Source organism: Arachis hypogaea, chromosome 2 (assembly GCF_003086295.3).
Source record: "Arachis hypogaea cultivar Tifrunner chromosome 2, arahy.Tifrunner.gnm2.J5K5, whole genome shotgun sequence".
Taxonomy (NCBI): Eukaryota; Viridiplantae; Streptophyta; class Magnoliopsida; order Fabales; family Fabaceae; genus Arachis; species Arachis hypogaea.
Genome location: NC_092037.1, coordinates 50,077,856 through 50,092,136, shown reverse-complemented (window position 1 = coordinate 50,092,136; position 14,281 = coordinate 50,077,856). Strand labels below are relative to the sequence as shown.

The following is a 14,281-nucleotide window of genomic DNA, read 5'->3' as shown; positions in this document are numbered from 1 at the left end:
AAACCTTTTGAACATCCCAAAACCAATTTATGCTTGCCTAACTAAGCTTATCACTCAATAACTGTTGCTTAATCCATCAATCCTCGTGGGATCAACCCTTACTCACATAAGGTATTACTTGATACGACCCAGTGCACTTGCCGGTTAGTAAGTGTGGGTTATAAAAATACTTGGTCATCTCTTCTATCCCTTTCTGATCATATTATTGAGTAAGACGAAAATGGCACATGCAGATGCATGTGATTCAGGCATTAATAGGCTGAACGCAACATGACACTATGTCGAGGTAGTCGACTTTGCAGTTAATTTTATTATCTTGACATTTATTATCTATAGCCATGGTTAGGATACTTGCCAAGAACTAGAATACAATTTGTATCGTTAGCAACAGGTCACTGATAGGGTATAATTCTGAGAATGTGGTTATCGTTTTTTTGTTTTAAGTTGTTAATTACATAATTATTAATTTAGATATTAAATGTTGGGATAGATGTCTTCCATCCGTTGAAGTTAGTTTATTGGTTACACGTTTCTTAATTTATTAATTTAGTTATTAACTATCCAAGTTCAATAATTAGATTATTAAGTTAAAGTTTGATAATTAGAGTATATTTTAATTAACGTATTAAGGAAATGTCATATTAACATAAAAAATTTTATCGACATAATAAATTCAATTAGTACATACGTGTAAATTTTTGTTAAACAAATGTGTACCATAGTTAAGTCAGTTTGATATGTTGATGGACCTATACAAATTTTTAATAATTGTGATCATTTATTTTTGTCAGAAGCCTCACTGACTTCTGCCCCGCAAGTGAGTCACATGCTTCCACCACCCAACGTCATTGTCTTGTATCTGAGGGAGGCTGAGTTCAGCGACACGGTGCCTCTCAAGGACTTCATCTTCGATAACTCCCTTGTCAGAGCATTTGTAGAGCGATGGCGTCCGGAAACCCACACGTTCCACCTACCATCGGGTGAGGCCACTATCACCCTACAGGATATGGCGTACCAACTTAGACTACATGTAAGAACTAGATTTTTAGTAAATAGACTTTTCTAGCTGAAAAAAAAAACAAAAATTAAAAAGAAAAAGAGAGTTACGAGTTCAAACTTGGCTTTATGAGGGTAATTAATCCCTCTAAGTCAAATTTGACTAATGGATATTAAATACTATCTTACCATTGGCTTAGTTACCATACTAGAAACTTTTTTTAGCCGCAAAAAATGCTTGATGAGCGGATATTTTATACGCTTTTTGGCATCATTTTCATATAGTTTTTGTTATGTTTTGTTTAAGTTTTATTATATTTTCATAGGTTTTAGTGCTAAATTCACATTTTTGGATTCTAGTTTGGGTTGTTGTGTTTTATGATGATTTCAGGTATTTTCTGGCTGAAATTGAGGAGTTTTGGCAAAGTCTGATTCAGAGACAGAGAAAGGATTGCAGATGTTGTCAGATTCTGACCTCCTTGCACTCGAAGGAGTATTTTTGGAGCTACGGAAGTTCGAATGGCACGCTCTTAATGGCTATGGAAAGCTAACATCTAGGGCTTTCCAGAACTATATAATAGTCCATATTTTGCTTTAGAAATGAAGGCCCAAAACTAGCTACCAACCCTATTCCTGGCGTCTAACGCCCAAAAGGGAGCAGCTGGCATCCAACGCCCATTCAGGAGCCCCAAACTGGCATTCAACGCCTCAGAGGAAGTACCAACTCATGGCTTCACTCAAGTTCAGCCCAAACACTCACCAAGTGGGCCCAGAAGTGGATTTTCGCACTGCAAGACTAGTTTATCTTATTTCTGTAATTCTTAGTTATTGGATTAGTATATATAGAACAAGGATCACCCTTGTTCAGAATGTCATGCCATATTTTCGAATTACATTGTTTCTTTGTACAGTATGAGTCACTAACCTCCTAGGTTAAGGTTAGGAGCTCTGTTAATTCTTATGGATTAATAATATCACTATTCTATTTCAATCTATGCTTGATTATATTCTAAGATGTGTCTTCGTTCTTCATCCTAATGAATTAGGAGTGTAACTTGACCGTCATTCCTATTCACATGGGTTCTTGCGAGTCCTTGATGGGATAGTATTGAACCACAATCTTGATTATACATCTCTTTAGCGGCTAATCCACGACTTCGTTGGGTACTTGGAGACATCAGTACAGCTGAGGTACGGAGCGATTAAGGCCTTTGTGCTATAGGCTATAATCAAAGGAGCAGCATTCTCTGATCTGGAAGATCCGACCTTTTCTGTGGTATTTTGAGTAGGATCACCAAAGGAATGGACTGCTAGAGCTTCATCCCCATTCAGATTGGATAACCGCTGACTCGGCATTTGATCGAAAGTAGAGGAGATTATTGACCGCTGACCCAATGTTAATCATTTACAACCTGCCATGGAAAGAATCAATTAGAAGTTGGAGTAGATGGTGAGAAAAGTTAATCCAGAAGGAAGAAGCATATTCAAAGCCTCAACTGTTCTATCATCACTAAATTCACACCTATCTAGTAACATTTTATTTATTTATTTGTTTTATGTGTTTTTCACAACAATTATCAGATTTTTTATCCGCCCGACTAAGATCTACAAGGTAACCATTGCTTGCTCAAACCAACAATCTCTGTGGGATTAACCCCCATTCACTTGAGGTATCACTTGGATGACCCGGTGCACTTGCCGGTTGATGAGCGGATAATTTATACGCTTTTTGGCACCATTTTTATATAGTTTTTAGTATGATTTAGTTAGTTTTTAGTATATTTTTATTAATTTTTAAGCAAAATTCACATTTTTGGACTTTACTATGAGTTTGTGTGTTTTTCTATGAGTTCAGGTATTTTCTGGCTGAAATTGAGGGACTTGAGCAAAAATCTGATTCAGAGGCTGACAAAGGACTGCAGATGCTGTTGGATTATGACCTCCCTACACTCGAAGTGGATTTTCTGGAGCTACAGAACTCCAAATGACGCGCTCTCAATTGCCTTGGAAAGTAGCAATCCAGGGATTTCCAGCAATATATAATAGTTCATACTTTGCGCGAGTTTTAATGACGTATAATGGCGTCAAAACGCCAGCTCTCTGCCCTTTTCTAGCGTCAAAATGCCAGAAATGGCATAAAAGTTGGAGTTAAACGCCCAAACTGGCACCAAAGCTGGTGTTTAACTCAAAGGAAGACCTCTGCATGTGAAAGCTTCAATGCTCAGCCCAAGCACATACCAAGTGGGCCCGGAAGTGGATTTCTGCATCAATCACCTATTTCTGTAAACCCTAGTAGCTAGTTTCATTATAAATAGGACCTTTTACTATTGTATTTTCATCTTCGGATCATAGAGACATTCTAGATGATACATTTTCATATTTGGGGAGGCTGGCCATTCGGCCATGCCTGGACCTCTAAACCACTTATGTATTTTCAACGGTGGAGTTTCTACACACCATAGATTAAGGTGTGGAGCTTTGCTGTTCCTCGAGCATTAATGCAAAGTACTATTGTTCTTCTATTCAATTCATGCTTATTCATATTCTAAGATACTCACTTGCACTTTAACATGATGAATGTGATGATCTGTGACACTCATCACTATTCTCAACCTATGAACGCGTGTCTGACAACCACTTCTGTTCTACCTTAGATCGAGCGCATATCTCTTAGCCTCCATTCCGAAAGATCGGAGTCTTCGTGGTATAAGCTAGAATTATTGGCGGCCATTTCTGAGATCTGGAAAGTCTAAACCTTGTCTGTGGTATTCTGAGTAGGATCTGGAAAGGGATGACTGTGACGAGCTTCAAACTCGCGAGTGTTGGGCATAGTGACAGATGCAAAAGAATCACTGGATTCTATTCCAACATGATCGAGAACCGACAGATGATTAGCCGTGCGGTGACAGCACATTTTGAGCATTTTCACTGACAGGACGGGAAGTAGCCATTGACAACGGTGATGCCCAACATACAGCTTGCCATGGAAAGGAGTATGAAGGATTGGATGAAGGTAGTAGGAAAGCAGAGATTCAACAGGAACAAAGCATCTCTATCCACTTATCTGAAATTCTCACCAATAAATTACATAACTATCTATATCTTTACTTTATGTTTTATTTATCTTTTTAATTATTAAAACTCCATAACCATTTGAATCCGTCTGACTGAGATTTACAAGGTGACCATAGCTTCCTTCAAGCCGACAATCTCCGTGGGATCGACCTTTTCTCACGTAAGGTTTATTACTTGGAAGATCCAGTGCACTTGCTGGTTAGTTGTGCGAAGTTGTCAAGAAGAGTTGAGATAACAATTGTGCGACCAAGTTGTTGGCACCATTGTGTATCACAATTTCGTGCACCAAGTTTTTGACACTGTTGCCGGGGATTGTTCGAGTTTGGACAACTGACGGTTCATCTTGTTGCTCAGATTAGGTAATTTTCTTCTTATTTTCTTTTCAAAAAATTTTCAAAAATCTTTTAAAATTTTTCTTCTTTTTTCGTTTTTCCAAAAATAATTTTCGAAAAATCCAAAAAATTTCATAAAATCATAAAAACTCAAAAAATATTTCATGGTTCTTGTTTGAATCTAGGGCCAAATTTTAAGTTTAGTGTCAATTGCATGATTTTAATTGTCTTGTAATTTTCGAAACACATGCATTGTGTTCTTGATAATCTTCAAGTCGTTCTTGATGAATTGCCTTGTTTGATCTTCATGATTTATTGATTTGCACTGCATGATGTTCTACATGTGCATTCTTGCATTCATATGGCCCAAACACGAGAAAGTTCTAAGTTTGGTGTCCTCCATGTTTTCTTTCATTAAGAAAACTGAGTTCTTGATGTTCATCTTGATCTTCAAGATTGTTCTTGGTGTTCATCTTGACGTTCATAATGTTCTTGCATATATCTTGTGTTTTGATCCAAGAATTATATGTTTCGAGTCATTTTGTTATTTTTCAAAATTGAAAACATATCTTCTTGAATAAAGGATTTAGCAAAATGAAGATCCAAGAACATAAAGCAGATGAATTACAGAGAAGCTGGGCGTTCAAAACGCCCAGTGAAGAAGGAAAACTGGCATTTAAACGCCAGGCAGGGTACCTGATTGGGCGTTTAAACGCCCAAACCATGCAGCAATTGGGCGTTAAACGCCCAAAACATACAGCTCCTGGGCGTTTAACGCCAGGATGACACAAGGAGAGGAATTTTGTTTTCAAATAAAATCTTTTTCAAATCTTCATATTTTTTTTTCAAAATCAAATCTTTTTCAAATCAAATACTTTCAAGCATATCTTTTTCAAAATCATATCTTTTCAAACATATATTTTTCAAAAAAAATCAAATCTTTTTAATTTCCTTTTTAAATCTTTTTCAAAATAAATTTCAATCATATCTTTTCAAACATATCTTTTTCAAAATCAATTTCAAAATCTTTTCTAACTTCTTATCTTTTCAAAATTGATTTTCAAATCTTTTTCAACTAACTAATTGACTTTTTGTTTATTTTACTAATTCTTATCTTTTTCAAAACCATAACCAATTTTTCAAAAATTTATTTTAAATTCTATTCTTTTTATTTTTGAAAATTTCTTCCCCTCTCTTATCTTTTTCTATTTAAACACTAACATTCCTCCTCCATTGTCAATTCGAACTCCATCTCTCTTTGTGTGTTCAAATTCTTCCTTACCTACCTCATCCTTCCATTCTTGTTTTCCTCTGACACCTCAAGGAATCTCTATATTGTGACATAGAGGATTCCATATTTTCTTTGTTTTTTTCTCTTTCATATAAGCAGGAACAAAGATAAAGGCATACTTATTGAAGCTGATCCTGAACATGAAAAGACTCTGAAGAGGAAGCTAAGAGCAGCTAAAGCACAAACCTCTGAAGAGGACCTCATTGAAATTTTCAAAAAGGAAGCAGCAAAAGAAACAACTATGGCCGAACCAAACAACAATGCAAGGAAGATGCTTGGTAATTTTACTACACCAACTTCCAACTTTTATGGAAGAAGCATCTCAATCCCTACCATAGGAGAAAACAATTTTGAGCTAAAGCCTCAATTAGTTTCTCTACTTCAACAGAACTGCAAGTTTCATGGACTTCCATCAGAAGACCCTTATTAGTTCTTAACTGAGTTCTTGCAGATCTGTGACATTGTTAAGACCAATGGAGTTGATCCTGAAGTCTACAAGCTTATGCTTTTTCCTTTTGCTGTAAGAGACAAAGCTAGAACATGGTTGGACTCACAACCTATAGATAGCCTGGACTCTTGGGATAAGCTGGTCACGGCTTTCTTAGCCAAGTTCTTTCCTCCTCAAAAGCTGAGCAAGCTTAGAGTGGATGTTCAGACCTTCAGACAAAAAGATGGTGAGTCCCTCTGTGAAGCTTGGGAAAGATTCAAGCAACTGACCAAAAAGTGTCCTTCTGACATGCTTTCAGAATAGACCACATTAGATATATTCTATGATGGTCTGTCTGAATTTTTCAGGAAGTCACTAGACCACTCTGCAGGTGGATCCATTCACCTAAAGAAAATGCCTGCAGAAACTCAGGAACTTATTAAAATGCTTGCAAATAACCAGTTCATGTATACCTCTGAGAGGGATCCTGTGAGTAATGGACGCCTCAAAAGAGAGGAGTTCTTGAAATTGACGCTCTGAATGCCATACTAGCTCAGAATAAAATATTGACCCAACAAGTTAATATGATCTCTCAGAGTCTGAATGGATTGCAAAATGCATCCAACAGTACTAAAGAAGCATCTTCTGAAGAAGAAGCTTATGATCCTGAGAATCCTGTAATGGCAGAAGTGAATTACATGGGTGAAGCCTTTGACAACACCTATAATTCTTCATGGAAAAATCATCCAAATTTTTCATGGAAGGATCAACAGAAGCAAGGCTTCAATAATAACAATGGTGGAAGAAACAGGTTTAGCAATAGCAAACCTTTCCCTTCATCATCTCAGGGACAGACAGAGCATTCTGAGCAGAATTCTTTTAGCTTAGCAAATATAGTCTCTGATATATCTAAGGCCACTCTTAGTTTCATGACTGAAACAAGATCTTCCATTAGAAATTTAGAGGCACAAGTGGGCCAACTGAGTAAAAGGGTCCCTGAAACTCCTCCTAGTACTCTCCCAAGCAATACAGAAGAGAATCCAAAAAGGAGAGTCAAGGCCATAACCTTACATACTGTGGCCGAATGCACAGAGGAGGAGGAGGACGTGAATCCCAATGAGAAAAACCTCTTTGGACGTCCCAAGGACAAAAAGGAGTTCTCAATTGAGGAACCTAAGGAATCTGAGGCTCATCTAGAGACCATAGAGATTCCAGTGAACCTCCTTTTACCATTCTTGAGTTCTGATGACTATTCATCTTCTAAAGAAGATGAAGACATTGTTGAAGGGCAAGTTGCCCAGTATTTAGGAGCAATCATGAAGCTGAATGCCAAGCTATTTGGTAAGGAGACTTGGGAGGAAGAGCCTCCCTTGCTCACCAATGAACTGAATACATTGGTTCAGCAAAATTTACCTCAAAAGAAATAGGATCCTGGTAAATTCTTAATACCCTGTACCATAGGCACTATGACTTTTGAAAAAGCTCTGTGTGATTTGGGGTCAGGGATAATCATGATGCCCCTCTCTGTAATGGAAAGACTAGGAATCTATGAGGCACAGGATACCAAATTCTCATTGAAGATGGCAGATAAATCTATGAAAAAGGCTTATGGACTAGTAGAGAATGTGCTAGTGAAGGTTGAAGGCCTTTACTTCCCTACTGATTTCATAATCCTAGACACTAGGAGGGATGAGGATGAATTCATCATCCTTGGAAGACCCTTCCTAGCCACAGCAAGAGCTGTAATTGGTGTTGATAGAGGAGAGTTGATCCTTCATGTGAATGAAGAATGCCTTGTAGTAAAGACTCAAGGTTCTCCATCTATAACCATGGAGACTAAGTGGTGCACGAAATTGTGATCATCAATGGCGCCATCAACATGGTACGCTCAATTGCAATCTCAACTCTTTATCACAACTTCGCACAACTAACCAGCAAGTGCACTGGGTCGTCCAAGTAATAAACCTTACGCGAGTAAGGGTCGATCCCACGGAGATTGTTGGTATGAAGCAAGCTATGGTCATCTTGTAAATCTTAGTCAAGCAGATTCAAATGGTGAGAATTTCAGATAAGCGTATGGAGATGCTTTGTCCCTTCCGTCTCTCTGCTTTCCTACTGTCTTCATCCAATTCTTCTTACTCCTTTCCATGGCAAGCTGTATGTAGGGTTTCACCGTTGTCAGTGGCTACCTCCCATCCTCTCAGTGAAAATGTTCAACGCGCTCTGTCACAGCACGGCTATTCAGCTGTCGGTTCTCGATCATGTCGGAATAGAATCCAGTGATTCTTTTGCGTCTGTCACTAACGCCCCACAATCGCGAGTTTGAAGCTCGTCACAGTCATTCAATCCTTGAATACTACTCAGAATACCACAGACAAGGTTTAGACCTTCCGAATTCTCTTGAATGCCACCATCAATTCTAGCTTATACCACAAAGATTCCGATTAAGGGATCTAAGAGATAAACATTCAAGCCTTGTTTGCTTGTAGAACGGAAGTGGTTGTCAAGCACGCGTTTATAAGTGAGAATGATGATGAGCGTCACATAATCATCACATTCATCATGTTCTTGGGTACGAAAGAATATCTTAGAACAAGAATAAGCTGAATTGAATAGAAAAACAATAGTAATTGCATTAACACTCGAGGTACAGCAGAGCTCCACACCTTAATCTATGGTGTGTAGAAACTCCACCGTTGAAAATACATAAGAACAAGGTCTAGGCATGGCCGAATGGCCAGCCTCCCATAATCTAAGAACTAGATGTCCATAGATGATCCTAAGATCTAAATTGATCAAAAGATGATAATACAATAGCAAAAGGTCCTTTTTGTAGAGAACTAGTAGCTTAGGGTTTACAAAGATGAGTAAATGACATAAAAATCTACTTCCGGGCCCACTTGGTGTGTGCTTGGGCTGAGCATTGAAGCATTTTTGTGTAGAGACTCTTCTTGGAGTTAAACGCCAGCTTTTGTGCCAGTTTGGGCGTTTAACTCCCATTCTTGTGCCAGTTTCGTCGTTTTACGCCAGAATTCTTGAGCTGACTTGGAACGCCTGTTTGGGCCATCAAATCGCGAGCAAAGTATGGACTATTATACATTGCTGGAAAGCCCAGGATGTCTACTTTCGAACGCAGTTAAGGACGCGCCAATTGGGCTTCTGTAGCTCCAGAAAATCCACTTCGAGTGCAGGGAGGTCAGAATCCAACAGCATCTGCAGTCCTTTTCAGCCTCTGAATCAGATTTTTGCTCAGGTCCCTCAATTTCAGCCAGAAAATACCTGAAATCACAGAAAAACACATAAACTCATAGTAAAGTCCAGAAAAGTGAATTTTAACTAAAAAATAATAAAAATATAATAAAAACTAACTAAAACATACTAAAAACATACTAAAAATAATGCCAAAAAGCGTATAAATTATCTGCTCATCACAACACCAAACTTAAATTGTTGCTTGTCCCCAAGCAACTGAAGATCAAATAAGATAAAAAGAAGAGAATATGCAATGAATTCCAAAAACATCTATGAAGATCAATATTAATTAGATGAGCGGGGCTTTTAGCTTTTTGCCTCTGAACAGTTTTGGCATCTCACTTTATCCTTTGAAATTCAGAATGATGGGCTTCTATAGGAACTCAAAATCCAGATAGTGTTATTGATTCTCCTAGTTAAGTATGATAATTCTTGAACATAGCTACTTTATGAGTCTTGGCCGTGGCCCAAAGCACTCTGTCTTCCAGTATTACCACCGGATACATACATGCCACAGACACATAACTGGGTGAACCTTTTTAGATTGTGACTCAGCTTTGCTAGAGTCCCTAATTAGAGGTGTCCAGGGTTCTTAAGCACACTCTTTTTGCCTTGGATCACAACTTTATTATTTCTTTTTCTTTTTTTCTTTCTCTCTTTTTTTTTCGCATGTACTATTTTTTTTTGAATTCACTGCTTTTTCTTGCTTCAAGAATCATTTTTATGATTTTTCAGATCCTCAGTAATATGTCTCCTTTTTCATCATTCTTTCAAGAGCCAACATTCATGAACAACAAATTCAAAAGACATATGCACTGTTCAAGCATACATGCAGAAGTCAAAGTATTACCACCACATCAAAATAATTAATCTGTTATAAAATTTGAAATTCATGCAATTCTTCTCTTTTTCAATTAAGAACATTTTTCATTTAAGAAAGGTGATGGAGTCATAGGACATTCATAACTTTAAGGCATAGACACTAAGACACTAATGATCATAAGACACAAACATAGATAAACATAAGCATAAAAATTTGAAAAATAGGAAAATAAAGAGCAAGGAAGTTAAAGAATGGGTCCACCTTAGTGATGGCGGCTTGTTCTTCCTCTTGAAGATCTTATGGAGTGCTTGAGCTCCTCAATGTCCCTTCCTTGCCTTTGTTGCTCCTCTCTCATGATTCTTTGATCTTCTATAATTTCATGGAGGATGATGGAATGTTCTTGGTGCTCCACCCTTAGTTGTCCCATGTTGGAACTCAATTCTCCTAGGGAGGTGTTGATTTGATCCCAATAGTTTTGTAGAGGAAAGTGCATCCCTTGAGGCATCTCAGGGATTTCATGATGAGTGAGATCTCTTGTTTGCTCCATCCTTTTCTTAGTGATGGGCTTGTCCTCATTAATGAGGATGTCTCCCTCTATGTTAATTCCAAATGAATTACAGAGGTGACAAATGAGATGAGGGAAGGCTAACCTTGCCAAGGTAGAGGACTTGTCCGCCACCTTATAAAGTTCTTGGGATATAACCTCATGAGCTTCTACTTCCTCTCCAATCATGATGCTATGAATCATGATAGCCCGGTCTATAGTAACTTCGGATCGGTTGCTAGTGGAAATGATTGAGCGTTGGATAAACTCCAACCATCCCCTAGCCACGGGCTTGAGGTCATGCCTTCTCAGTTGAACCGGCTTCCCTCTTGAATCTCTCTTCACAAATGTCTATGAGGACTTGGTCCAACCTTTGATCAAAGTTGACCCTTTTTGAGTTTGAAAGGGACCTCGTGGATCACCTTCTTCTTGGCCACAACTTCATAGAAGTGGTCTTGATGCACCCTTGAGATGAATCTCTCCATCTCCCATGACTCGGAGGTGGAAGCTTTTGCCTTCCCTTTTCTCTTTCTAGAAGTTTTTCCAGCCTTAGGTGCCATAAATGGTTATAGAAAAATAAAAAGCAATGCTTTTACCACACCAAACTTAGAAGGTTTGCTCGTCCTCGAGCAAAAGAAGGAAGAAGAGAGTAGAAGAAGAAGAAATAGAGGAGATGGAGGTGGCTTTGTGGTTCGGCCAAGGGGGAGAAGTAGTGTTTATGTTGTGTGAAAATGAAGGAGTGAAGAAGGGTTTATATAGGGGTGGAGAGAGGGGTAGGGTTCGGTCATGTATGGGTGGGTTTGGGAGGGAAAGTGGTTTGAATTTGAATGGTGAGGTAGGTGGGGTTTTATGAAGGATGGATGTGAGTGGTGAAGGGAATAGTGGAATTTGATAGGTGAGGGGTTTTTGGGGAAGAGATGTTGAAGTGATTGGTGAATGGGTGAAGAAGAGAGAGAATGGTGGGGTAGGTGGGGATCCTGTGGGGTCCACAGATCCTGAGGTGTCAAAGAAAATTTATCCCTGCACCAAGTGGCGTGCAAAAACACCTTTTCTGCCAATTCTGGTGTTAAACGCCGGGATGGTGCCCATTTCTGGCGTTTAACGCCAGCTTCTTGCCCATTCCTGGCATTAAACGCCAGTCTGGTGTCCCTTTCTGGCGTTAAACGCCCAGAATGGTGCCAGACTGGGCGTTAAACGCCCATTTGCTGCCCTTACTGGCGTTTAAACACCAGCAAGGTTTTCCTCCAGGGTGTGCTATTTTTCTTTCTATTTGTCATTCTATTTTTGCTTTTTCAGTTGTTTTTATGACTTCCCATGATCATCAACCTATAGAAAACATAAAATAACAAAGGAAAATAGATAAATATAACATTGGGTTGCCTCCCAACAAGTGCTTCTTTAATGTCAGTAGCTTGATAGTGGGCTCTCACGGAGCCTCACAGATACTCAGAGCAGTGTTGGAACCTCCCAACACCAAACTTAGAGTTTGAATGTGGGGTTCAACACCAAACTTAGAAGTTGGTTGAGGCCTCCCAACACCAAACTTAGAGTTTGACTGTGGGGGCTCTGTTTGACTCTGTTTTGAGAGAAGCTCTTCATGCTTCCTCTCTATGGTTACAAAGGGATATCCTTGAGCCTTAAACACAAGGGGTTCTTCATTCACTTGAATGATCATTTCTCCTCTGTCAACATCAATCGCAGCCTTTGCTGTGGCTAGGAAGGGTCTGCCAAGGATGATGGATTCATCCATGCACTTCCCAGTCTCTAGGACTATGAAATCAGCAAGGATGTAATGGTCTTCAACTTTTACCAGAACATCATCTACAAGTCCATAAGCTTGTTTTCTTGAATTGTCTGCCATCTCTAGTGAGATTCTTGCAGCTTGTACCTCAAAGATCCCTAGCTTCTCCATTACAGAGAGAGGCATGAGGTTTATGCTTGACCCTAGGTCACACAGAGCCTTATTGAAGGTCATGGTGCCTATTGTACAAGGTATTGAGAACTTTCCAGGGTCTTGTCTCTTTTGAGGTAATTTCTGCCTAAACAAGTCATCCAACTCTTTAGTGAGCAAAGGGGGTTCATCCTCCCAAGTCTCATTACCAAATAACTTGTCATTTAGCTTCATGATTGCTCCAAGGTACTTAGCAACTTGCTCTTCAGTGACATCTTCATCTTCTTCAGAGGAAGGATACTCATCAGAGCTCATGAATGGCAGAAGTAAATTCAATGGAATCTCTATGGTCTCAGTGTGAGCCTCAGATTCCCATGGTTCCTCATTAGGGAGCTCATTGGAGGCCAGTGGACGTCCATTGAGGTCTTCCTCAGTGGCGTTCACTGCCTCTGTCTCCTCTCCAAATTCGGCCATGTTGATGGCCTTACACTCTCCTTTTGGATTCTCTTCTGTATTGCTTGGAAGAGTACTAGGAGGGAGTTCAGTAACTTTCTTACTCAGCTGACCCACTTGTGCCTCCAAGTTTCTAATGGAGGACCTTGTTTCAGTCATGAAACTTTGAGTGGTTTTGATTAGATCAGAGACCATAGTTGCTAAGTCAGAGTGGCTCTGCTTAGAATTCTCTGTCTGTTGCTGAGTAGATGATGGAAAAGGCTTGCCATTGCTAAACCTGTTTCTTCCACCATTATTGTTGTTGAAACCTTGTTGAGGTCTCTGTTGATCCTTCCATGAGAGATTTGGATGATTTCTCCATGAAGGATTATAGGTGTTTCCATAGGGTTCTCCCATGTAATTCACCTCTTCCATTGAAGGGTTCTCAGGATCATAAGCTTCTTCTTCAGATGAAGCTTCTTTAGTACTGCCTGGTGCAGCTTGCATTCCAGACAGACTTTGAGAAATCATATTGACTTGCTGAGTCAATATTTTGTTCTGAGCCAATATGGCATTTAGAGTATCAATCTCAAGAACTCCTTTCTTCTGATTCGTCCCATTGTTCACAGGATTCCTTTCAGAAGTGTACATGAATTGGTTATTTGCAACCATTTCAATCAGTTCTTGAGCTTCTGCAGGCATCTTCTTCAGATGAAGAGATCCTCCAGCAGAGCTATCCAATGACATCTTGGACAGTTCAGACAGACCATCATAGAAGATACCTATGATGCTCCACTCAGAAAGCATGTCAGAAGGACACTTTCTGATCAATTGTTTGTATCTTTCCCAAACTTCATAGAGGGATTCACCTTCCTTCTGTTTGAAGGTTTGGACTTCCACTCTAAGCTTACTCAATTTTTGAGGTGGAAAGAACTTTGCCAAGAAGGCATTGACTAGCTTTTCCCAAGAGTTCAGGCTTTCTTTAGGTTGTGAGTCCAACCATATCCTAGCTCTGTCTCTTACAGCAAAAGGGAATAGCATAAGTCTATAGACCTCAGGGTCAACCCCATTAGTCTTGACAGTGTCACAGATTTGCAAGAACTTAGATAAAAACTGATGAGGATCTTCTAATGGAAGTCCATGGAACTTACAATTCTGTTGCATTAGAGAAACTAATTGAGGCTTAAGCTCAAAGTTGTTTGCTCCAATGGCAGGGAT

At 39.2% G+C, this 14,281-nt stretch overlaps 2 non-coding genes across 2 annotated transcripts; one reads left to right on the top strand and one right to left on the bottom strand.

Moving 5' to 3' along the window:
- Positions 1-6,328: 6,328 nt before the first annotated feature.
- On the bottom strand, positions 6,329-6,436 carry LOC112765852 (small nucleolar RNA R71). The gene has a single exon (XR_003183941.1). It is a non-coding gene; the product is annotated as a small nucleolar RNA R71 (small nucleolar RNA).
- A 7,428-nt stretch (positions 6,437-13,864) lies between these two features.
- LOC112765078 (small nucleolar RNA R71) lies at positions 13,865-13,972 on the top strand. The gene has a single exon (XR_003183507.1). It is a non-coding gene; the product is annotated as a small nucleolar RNA R71 (small nucleolar RNA).
- Positions 13,973-14,281: the final 309 nt, after the last annotated feature.